Genomic DNA, 11,080 nt, shown 5'->3' on the forward strand with positions numbered 1-11,080 from the left:
CTTGCAAGGAATGTTGAACAGCTCCAAACTTTACAAGCCAGTTTTTCAAACCTCCTTCCAAACGGTTGTTGCCCTTTTCAGTCCATCAGGGACACTTTTGACCCAAAAGGCACATGCTAGGGCAACCTCCCACAGCCTGGCCAATGTGCTGCTTTGCAGCACCCTCACTTGGAGATGGGAGCACCAGAGAGCTCTGCTTAGCAGCATTTGGCCTACCACATTTCCCACCTGCTGCCTCCCATGATGCTAAATGCCACTGTGGCTGAGTTGCAGTGGTACCTCTGGAAAAATCCAACTGATAGTCTCGTGGCAGTCACAGTCACTGCTGAAGCGAGGGGAATATGATCCCAGGTGTTGATGGGAATGAATCACATTTCAGATCAAAAGATTGTTGTGAAATGTGTTTCTCCTCTCTTCCTTTTGCCTGATGCTCTCTTCATTTCCAGAACAGTGAATTGTTGCTATACAACAAATTATTCCTCCCATAGCCTTGACATACGAGTTTACTCTGCCTTTGTGCTGCGGTGTCAATCATGTTGTTGAGTGGGAAGGCTGAAGCAGAAAACAAAAAACATATGAACAGCTTCTCAACATCCCAGTTTATTTAACCTAATTACCTGATGAAAGGTACAACCTTACATAGAATTGCTGAATCCACATTAGCAAAATATTTTAAGGGGCAAATAAAAGAGCAGCAATCCTGCCCCAAATCCAGGACTTGAACTGTTGTCGAAGTGCTGTTGCTGATCACACATGGTGTCCTTAACTGAGGAGATTGTGTAGGAGAAATTCCTCTCTTTTGTTTTGCCTGTTCTTGTAGGGGTTTTTTTCATACTTTCTGATTTCCTTCCCACTTTAACTGTATATGGAATGATTTATTTGACCCGAATATATGTTATTTTCAGTCTTTGTTATGCCTACAAACTCATTCTACTCAGCAAGCCAGGCTGCAGTCCTTGATGGGCATTGTGTATTTTTTGCAGGTACACTCAACGCTGCCATCCAGTGTTTGTACCCTAGGCGATTCCCATGTGGATCTCCCCTCTTGACAGACCCTAGCAGGTGCATAAGTTTCCCATTGCGCTCACTTCACTAAGTCTAGTTATCTGTATTTTCCTTCTACAAGGCATCAGAGCTCATTGTGGCCACCAAGTGATATTGTCTTCTCTGCAGCAAGGCTTGTTAGCCCTCTAGTCTTGCCTTCAAGGCCATTCAAAGCTCTTACCTCATTGTCAAATATTTGTTGTGATTTGTTGGTTTGATTTATGTTCGTTTTTTTTTTTGAAATGTGAACATACGGGAGCAGCAACATGGGTAAAAATGCATTACTACAATTCTTTTTGGCTTATGAACAAGGCAATGACAGCATAACTTTAAGGAACCATGTTGCAGTGGATGCATATGCCAGAGTGTCTGCTTGGATGTGTTTTAACACTGCTTTTTTTTCTTGTTCTTCTTTTGGCTAGCTGGCTTATGGTTATTTTGGATAAGGAGTACCACAGCCCTTTGGGCTCATTCCTTAGCCTGCCCGACCACTTGATTGATCCTTGGGCATTGCACTAGCTTTTACTTGCAGCAAAGTTGACAGCGTCTGTCGTGTCATGATTCTATTGGCAGTCTCAGATTTCTGTACATTGCATCCAGATGATCATACACAAAATTGCTCCTGATTTCAGCTTCCCAGGAAACTGTTAGAAAGGTTCCCAAAGAGAGCAAAAGAAACATAGAAGCATAGAATAGTTTGGGTTGGAAGGGACCTTAAAGATAATCCAGTTCCATCCCCCTAGATCAGGCTGCCCAAGGCCCCATCCAGCCTGGCCTTGAACATCTCCAGGGATGGAGCACCCACAGCTTCCCTGGGCAACCTGCGCCAGTGCCTCACCACTCTCATGGTGAAGAAATTCTTCCTTATATGAAGACTAAATCTGCCCCTCTCCAGTTTATAGCCATTACCCTTAGTTCTATCACTACAAGCCTTTGTAAACAGTCCCTCCTCAGCTTTCTTGTAGCTCCCTTCAGGTTTTGGAAGGTCACTATAAGATCTCCTCAGAGCCTTCTCTTCTCCAGGCTGAACAAGCCCAACTCTCTCAGCCTGTCCGCGTATGGGAAGTGCTTCAGCCCTCTGATCATCTTTGTAGCCCATTCCAACAGTTCCATATCCTTCTTATGTTGCGAATTCCAGAACAGGACACAATACTCCAGATGAGGTCTCACAAGAGAGGATTAGAGGAGCAGAATCACTTCCCTCAACCTGCTGGCCATGCTTCTTTTAATGCAGCCCAGAATACGGTTGGCCCTCTGGGCTACAAGCGCACATGTCAAGCTTCTCATCAACCAGCACCCTCAAGTCTTCTCTCAGCCACATAATCTCCCATCCTGTATTGAAATCCGGGATTGACTGACCTTGCACTTGGTCTTATTGAACCGCATGAGGTTCTCATAGGCTTACTTCTCCAGCCTGTCCCGGTCCCTCTGGATGACATCTTGTCCTCTGGTGCACCAATCAGCTTGGCGTCATCTGCAAACTTGCTGAAGGTGCACTTGATGTCGCTGTCTATATCATTACTGAAGGTATTAATGCTCCCGTTGGAACGGGTCCAGAGGAGGGCTACAGAGATGATCAGAGGGCTGGAGCACCTTCAAATTCTGAAGCACAGAATTTCTTCATCATGAGAGTGAGGAGACACTGGCACAGGTTGCCCAGGGAAGATGTGGATGCCCCATCCCTGGAGGTGTTCAAGGCCAGGCTGGATGGGGCCTTGGGCAGCCTGATCCAGTGGGAGATATCCCTACCCGTGGCAGGGGAGTTGGGGCTGGGTGATCTTGAAGGTCCCTTCCAACCCAAACTATTCTATGATTCTATGATTCTATAATTCTGTTAAACAGTACTGGTCCCAGTATGGATCCCTAACGGACACCACTTGTCATGGAGCAAAAAATGAGTTTTTGGGATCACCTGAACAAGCTGGACATATACAAGCCAATGGGATTTGGTGGAAAGCATCCAGGGCTGCCATGAGGGTTGGCCAATGTCACTTCAAAGCCACACTTTAACATTTTTGTCAAGTCATGGAGTTCAGGGGAAGTCCCAGCTGACTGGAATGGGGCAAATATTACACCCATCTACAAAAAGGGCAAAAAAGATGATTTGGGGAATTACAAATGAATCAGCCTTACTTGAGTCCCTTGGAAAATTATGGAACAGGTCCTCATGGAAGCTATTTCCAGGCATGAAGTAGAAAGCAACTGGAAGAAGCCAATGCCTACCTCAGTCCTCTTCCAGTGTCACCAGTTCATTGTTTGCTTCATCATTGCTTCCGTAGAGATTTGGGAGGCTGACCTTACTCATGAAGGTCAAGGCAAAGAAGGCATGAAGGAAAATCTTCAGCTTTCCGTCTGTCATTTGTAACTAACTGGCCAACCCCACTCGGCAGTGGATCTACATTTTCCTTGTTCTTCTGCTTGCTATCATACAGACAGTATGTTAGTTCTTTCTTGGTACTCTTCACATCTCTTGGCAGTTTGGGCTCCAGCTGGGCTTTAGTCCTTCTCTCTCCATCTCTGCGTGCCCAAGAGGTATTTCTATATTTGGCTTTGGAAGCCTGTTCCCTTTTCTATCTCTCTCATGTTCCTTTTTGCACCTCAGTTCTCTCAGTGTCTCACTGTTTAACAAGGCTGCTTTCTTGCTGCCCTAGCTCCTTTTCTTGCTTAGGTGGATGGACTGCTCTTATGCTTGGAGAAGGCTGTCTCCAGTAGTCTCACAATACTCCTGAATACCTTTGGCTTCCAAGGCAGACTCTTCTGGGATACCCCCTAACGGTTTCCTGAGCAAGATGAAATCTGCTTTTATGAAGTTCTGTGGCTTTATTCTGCTAGTTACGTTCTTTACAGTCCTCAGGTGGTTAAAGCCAAGGCTGCCATTGTCAGTCTTGAAGTGATCTGAAGAAGATTTCATGTGTTTCACTTTCTCTATCAGGTCATCCATAGCAGACACCCAGCACAAGCACTTCCTTGATGGCAACACCTCTGATTTTGACACAAAAGCACTCAGCTGACCTATCCTCTTGAACTCATCCTCAAATCTGTCTTTTGTATAGAGTATAACCCCTCCTCCTCTTCCTCCTTTACTGTCTTTTCTCAAAAGCTTACAAGCTGTCACTTTTGTTATAATAGAGCTGTTTCCTCAGTCGGTTTCTAAAATGGCAGAAAAAACTCAACATTTCAGCAAGTTCCCTGCTGTTGTGCCTTTGTCTGGTTAGAGTTCTGAAAGCTTTGTCTTGTGGCAGGGGATGGGCCTTCAAATTTCCCACCTGTAGAAAGGGAGGGTGAGAGGCAAAGGCTGGAGCCGGTACAGAGAGGAGAGGCTGAAAGAGCTGTACTCCCTCTTCTCACTGCCTTTCAGAGATGAGGGAAGAAAACAGTAACTTGCTGCTGCTGGAGATGACCCCTGTCCCTCCGGTGAAGGCAGACAGTGTCCCAGAGGCTTTGCCATCCCCAGTCCTCAGCACCAGGTATTTCCCACAGGGGAAGAAGCAGCTGGCAAGTGATCCAGGGTTTCCATCAAATTAAATCAGCCCCATGCTTATCTCTCAGAAAAATCACTGTATACAAAATGAAGTGAAATTGGCCTTAGGAAGCACATGAGGACCAACGATTTCACATGCAGAAACCACCGCCTTAATGGGCTGTTCCTATTGATCTTCACCAGATTGTAGTGTCAGGCTATTTAAATGAAGTCTTGATAGTTTGAAGCACCTTAAATGAGGATTTAGAAGATGTTCTACAGCATGCAGTCCCACCATTACAGATCTCAACTTCTCAGCCTCTATGAAACAGCTTTCTTTCTTTATTCTCTTTGAGTTTGATCAGATCTAACATTTATTTCTCTCCCTTTTAGTGTTGTTGGCACTCCTAAAGCACAGAAGTTCTTGCTGTCTGTGGGAAATATAAAACAGTTTCCCCAAGGACATTTGCTTTTTGCATCATTCCAGATCCTCACCGGAGTTTTTGCAAGCTTAGCTGGTGATAAATGAGCTAGACAACAGATGGCAGGGCTCATGCTGTAACACAGAAAATTCTTCTTTAACAGGGGTGTCCACTGAAAAATGCAGCTGCCCTCTGGTGCACAGCCAAATTTCCCTCTGACAACACCCTTTGAATTTATCGGAGAATAGGAAGGATGTAAGTGGCTCTAATGATCATCTCAGCAGGCTGCTCATAAATGTTTCCTGCAACCCCTCTTCTTTTCATCCTCACCCTGTGGGTCCAACTTGACTGCTGGATGGGCAACACTTCATGGGTACGTCAAAAGCCCATCCAGTTCATCATTGTTCCTTACACAAACAATCATTGCAAGGGTTTTGTCGCCTTTTTCTGAAAGGATGCTCCAAGTATGATAAAGAGGTACATAAAAATAAATCTACTTCAATGCTTAGGTTATTTTGAGTCAAGCCAGACTGCTATATTTAATGTTGGTGTACATTAAGTCTGTTCTCCTCACACTCATGCTCTTTGTCAGGTCCTATTTGGATCTACCATGCTATATACTGCTATTCGCTCTGTAGTAAATTCTGCAGCTGGTGCTTTGTTGATAAAAAATACTAGAAATTAGTTAAATATTTTTGTTCTTCTTTAGGAGGACACTAAACATGAGGAAAAACAGACTCAAGAATTCTGTCTTGTTGACCATTTCTAAAAGTCTTGAAGACTCGTTTGGTTTTGGAGCTTCATGTTTTGCTGAGCAGTTACTTCGAGAGTGAGCATTCTTCCATGCCATCATTTTGTTTCCTCACAGCATGATGTCTTTTCTGTAGATGGCCAAAGGGCAGGATTGCCCTAAAGTAAAGATGGGGTCTATTTCTAAATAAAACTCCACTGGATGGATGCTCAAAGCTTTGCCCTGCTTTCCTGTGACCAGAATACATCTGCTGCAGCGACGGCAGTGCCATTGACGTGGGTCCCTTGGAGTTTGTGCAAATATACTAAACAAACCCAATCACAACAACTTCTTTAGGTTGCATCTGAATTACAGCAGCTGACTATGTTTCAAACAGCAAAGACATACTTAGATTTGGGTTCTTTTTCTTTTTTTTGTTTGGTTTTTTTTTTTTCCTCCTCTAGTTTTCTTTCCCTCTCCTAAGCTTATTCCTTTTTTGGTGTAAATACAAAGGTCATGGTTTTCAGTATGGAAGGTGACTCATTCTCATGTTTGAGCAACGTGATCAAAATGGAAACTTAGAAGTCCCAGTGTGGTGTGTGTTCCCTGCAGCTAACATGCTTGAAAAATGCCTTTGTGGATGGTAGCTATCCTGAGCGGTGCCAGTATCATGTGTGATTGCTTGTCGACTTCTGACTGTGCATGAAATCAAAGAAAATACTTTCAACCCAACAGCGCTGTATAGAAACAAACAGATTACTTTTTGCCATCGGGTAGGTGTACACGACATCTTTAGCAGCCATGTAGGTGTGTATACATGGGAGATTAGACTATGCTGAGCATTTAGATAACTTCTCAAGGCTGGGATCATAGAATCATAAAATCATAGAATGTCCTGAGTTGGAAGGGACCCACAAGGATAATTGAGTTCTGCTCCTATCCCTGCATAGGAAAACCCCAATATTCACACCATGGGCCTGAGGGCGTTGTCCAAATGCTTCTTGGATATTTTCAGGCTTGGTGCCATGACTGCTTTCCTGGGGAGCCTGTTCTAGTGGTCCACCAATCAATCCCTCCTGAAGCACTGTGGTGGTTTCTAGAGCTCTAGCTTTTCTGTAGTGTGTGAAGGTGACTGACTCCTCAGGCACAGGGGCAGAAAAGGCAGCACTTTGTGGTCAGCTCATTAAGCCACAGTTTTGCAACCTCCCTCTGTCCACCTGGGAACCAGCCACTGGAAAAAATCACCTAAATCTGCAGTAGCTGCTACCACCAGACGTGCCAGACCAGCTCACCCTTGACTGCTACAACCATGGTATGAGAGATTTCTTTGCTAGGCATGATCCCCATCTCTTCCCCCAGGCTCCATCTGTAAAACAGGGGTTTATGTTGGTTCTGGAGACAGGAGAATTGTGTCAAGAAGGTAAGAAAAACCCAAACAAAACAACCACAACCCACAAAACCCACAGAAAAACTCCATCTCCTCTGACACCAGCATCACACACATGGTGTTGTGTGGCTGCAAGGCTCCCCACCCTTCCCAGGAACTGGACACGCTCACAGCATCACCGTGTTCCCTCTGCCCACTTCCCTCCTCCCCAGGAAAGTGCCTGTGTTGCAGGGAGGCGAAGGGATGTTGAGCTTTTGCTCGTATAAGGCTCCTTTCCTCATCATGCATGGCTTTTCCTTGCTTCCTTATCAGCGGGAGAAGTGGGGGCAGCTTGGTCTCTGTACAGGACAGACCAAGCTCCAGCAGCCCAACCCTCTGGTGCAAAGCTGTGCATCCTCCTCTGTTGCCTTCAGCAACCATCACCTCACCTCCCTGCCAAACATTTTCACAGCAAGCTGCACAAAACCACTGAGCCACCAAGTCACAGGGGTGCTGTAGAGCCAGCTTGAAAGCAGGTACAGCTGGATATAAAAGTGAAAGTAATTGTGCCCCTATGCTGGGCACTGGTGAGGCTACATCTTGAATATCATCTTTGGGTTTGTGTCACTCAGTACAAGAAGGGCATTGAGGCACTGGAACATGTCCAGATGGTGAAGGGTCTGGAGCACAAGTTTTGTGAGGAGTGGCTGAGGGAGCTGGGGTTCTTTAGTCTGGAGAAAAGGAGGCTGAGGGGAGAACTTATCTCTCTCTATAACTCCCTGAAAGGAGGTTGTAGCGAGGTGGTTGCTGGTCTTTTCTCCCAGGGAACAAGTGACATGACAAAAGGAAATGGCCTCAAGTTGTGTTAGGGGATGTTTAGATTGGATATTAGGAAAACATTCTTTACTGAAAGAGTGGTGAAACATTGGAACAGGCTGCCCAGGGAAGTGGTAGAGTCATCATCCCTGGAGGTGTTCAGAAAACACGTAGATGTGGTGCTATGTGACATGGTTTAGCAGGCATGGCGGTGTTGGGCTGGCAGTCAGACTGGGTGATCTTAGAGGTCTTTTCCAACCTCAACGATTCTATGAAAATTTCTATGAAATCCTTTGAAAATATTGTGGGACTATTCACCTAGCCTGCCCTCAAAAATAACCTGAAGACAGAAATGTCACAATAACCTAAAGCAACATCATCCTGCATGTCACTATAACTTCTCCTTATGTCTAAATTCAGTACTGTTTCCACAGTTCAAGCCTGTATTCTTATTTTCAGGCCACTATGTACACAGAGAATATATCATTCCTATGCTCTTCAAATAAATCTCTTAATCTCTTTCATCTGTTGACCAATACTTAAGTAAAAGGTGTAAATTCTGTGCCAAATGCCTAAGAGGTTGCTGTCATGGAGCTTAACAAAGTCTATAAATAGAATAACTGGAATTCTCCTAGGAAATGTAAAGAATATAGACATAAACCAAAATAAAAATCTAAATCTCTGAATTCCTTAGCCAACAGGATAAACAACCACAACAAACACCATAACTGAAATCAGAATGGGGGGAATAATAACTTATGAACAGATGCTGATGGTCTTAAAATGAGATCTCATCAGCCATCAAATTCAGCGGGACCTTGGGCTGCGTGCACACAGTATGCATAATTATGTATTTTATCAAATGGATAAACTCAGGAGCTTGGCAAGCTGGGCTGCAGCCAGCACTGTGTGCCACTAACTAACATGCTTTACAAGAACAGACATTCAATTAGTAGAAAAAAAAATCTGAAGAGGAAATGATTGGTTTTATCAGCCCTGTGCCAGCGAGGAATTAAACCTTTGAAGTGAAAGACTGTTTTGTGCCAGTATTGAAGCTTTCTTATCTGACTCTTGTCATACAGGGGCAAGCATTGCCTCCATTTGAAATCCTTTCCTAGAAGTCTTCTCATTTCTGAGCTGCCTTTGAGAGTAGAAATTCTGTAAAATAATTTTTCTTAACAGAGAAAAAGAATCCCTGCAATGCATCGTATTGAAAATTACAACATGGAAGTAGTTTCTGCCTGTTGAGTCTAAGCTGGGCACACTTCCCTGAAGTAAGAATTGCAATCTGTACAATAAACTCAACACAAAGAAAACAATTCGATTTACTGAATATCTACTATAACCTCTTCACCTTTGAGTCTGAATGATGACATTTATAGTGTTAAACATGGAATACATGTGTGTATTTTCCCATTGTGATTTCTGTAAAATACAACATATGGATAAAATATGCATACATCTCTCTCTACATACGAGGAGTATACAGTCCAGGCCCTGTTTGACATGGCCCGCAGGATCAGAGCTTCTGGAGAAAGACCAGAATTTCTGAAATCTGTTTGCCAAATGAGGAGGAACTTCACTGGAGGAAGCAATAGCAGCACATCTTCTCAGCTGGGTGGCTGTGCCCAGCAGTGGGTTTCCAGGTGTGTCCTCTAAGAGGCAGGAGCACACCAGACAGCACTCATGAAGGTGTGACCTGGTTACACAACACTTGGTTTCAGAGCACATTATCTTGCCCTCTTCTTTTCTATACAGCAAGCCACCTTTAAACCAACAAACAATACCTAAATCACTCACTGAAGCAGTCACACCTTGCAGCATTTAGGGGCTGCTTTGCTCTGGCAACAGAAGATGGATGATGTCCACATGGGCACTGCCTGAGATACCACCATGATTCTCCTGACACATTGACTGTTTTGTTTGGAGCCCATGCAGTTATCACCGCAGACCACCATGATTCTATGTATGAAAAGAGATGGTTAGGAGGTTTTCTTTTCAGTTCTGTTTCTGACACCTAGTAGGCTAAAAAAACCAGAAAAAATCAACTTGGTGTTTTCTTTGTGCTCAAATGAGTGTCAGTCATGCAGTTTTGTAAAGAACAGGTCTCATCACTCAAAGCCCAGGCTGTAATTTTTCCTCTGTAGACCAAAGCAGAGCTTAATGCCCTGAATATTAGGGAATATAGGAAATATATATTCCCTAAAATATTAGGGAATATATCCTAGGGAATATAGGGAATATATAGGAAAGGTGGGTACAATGTTCAGACCTCTGCGTATGGCACTATAAAGAAAAAAACCCTAATTTCTGAGGTATAGCCTTACTTCACCCTTGTCTTTGAGAGACAGCTCACATAGAGAGCTTAAAACCTCATCCCAGTAGGATACTACCTTGATTGCTGAGTTTTGAGCAGACTCTAGGTCATTTTCTGTATGTCTATGTGCTATTTTTCAAGTCAGCTCTGAAAATGTATAGTTCTTTTCATATAAGTTTTTGCCGTAGACCTCAACAGATACAAATGAAGTAATGATGGCTCCACAACAGAGAAAACAATTGGTGTCACTTTTCAGATTAATAGTGAAAAAGACATGTGTCTGCACAGAGCAAGACATGAATGCTTTCTTTTCCCTTCCTAAATAGATGTCTAATTGGAGCAGCTTATCCCATATTAAGATGACACCATGCCAAAGATGTTATGTGCAGCATAGGGCTCCTGGATTCTGCAAGATGCCCAAATAGGACATTTCCATTGAAATAATTCTGTAAAACAATCATTCTGTAAAAAAGTCATGTTTTGTCACCTGAAATTTTTGCTTCTCCACCAAACACCTGCTTTGCTAACAGCTCTTGTACCTCTGTAGATGGTTAGGAGGATTGTTTTCTCAGTTCTTTTTCTGATGCCTAGAATACTCTCCTACCCCTGTGGCAGGAATGATGTTGCCACACATCTTCTGCTGCTGCCTTGGTGGCTACAGCATTAACGTGGCACCTTGGTGATGCTAAGGGAATCACCTCCAACCATTTTAAAGGGAAGAAAGGTCTAAAGATGGGTTTGAATCATTAAAAAAGTAATTTCTTCACAGGTAAAATCCTAATTGGTTTCGAAGATATTTCTGGCTTAAGATTGCTTCTCTATTTAACACATGTACATCACTGTTTAACACACAGAAGTGTTTCACATGTGTACATATGTAAAGTGATTCACCAGTATTCTGGTGGATTGCGTCCACCAGAACAGC

This window comes from Cuculus canorus, chromosome 2, assembly GCF_017976375.1.
Source record: "Cuculus canorus isolate bCucCan1 chromosome 2, bCucCan1.pri, whole genome shotgun sequence".
NCBI lineage: Eukaryota > Metazoa > Chordata > Aves > Cuculiformes > Cuculidae > Cuculus > Cuculus canorus.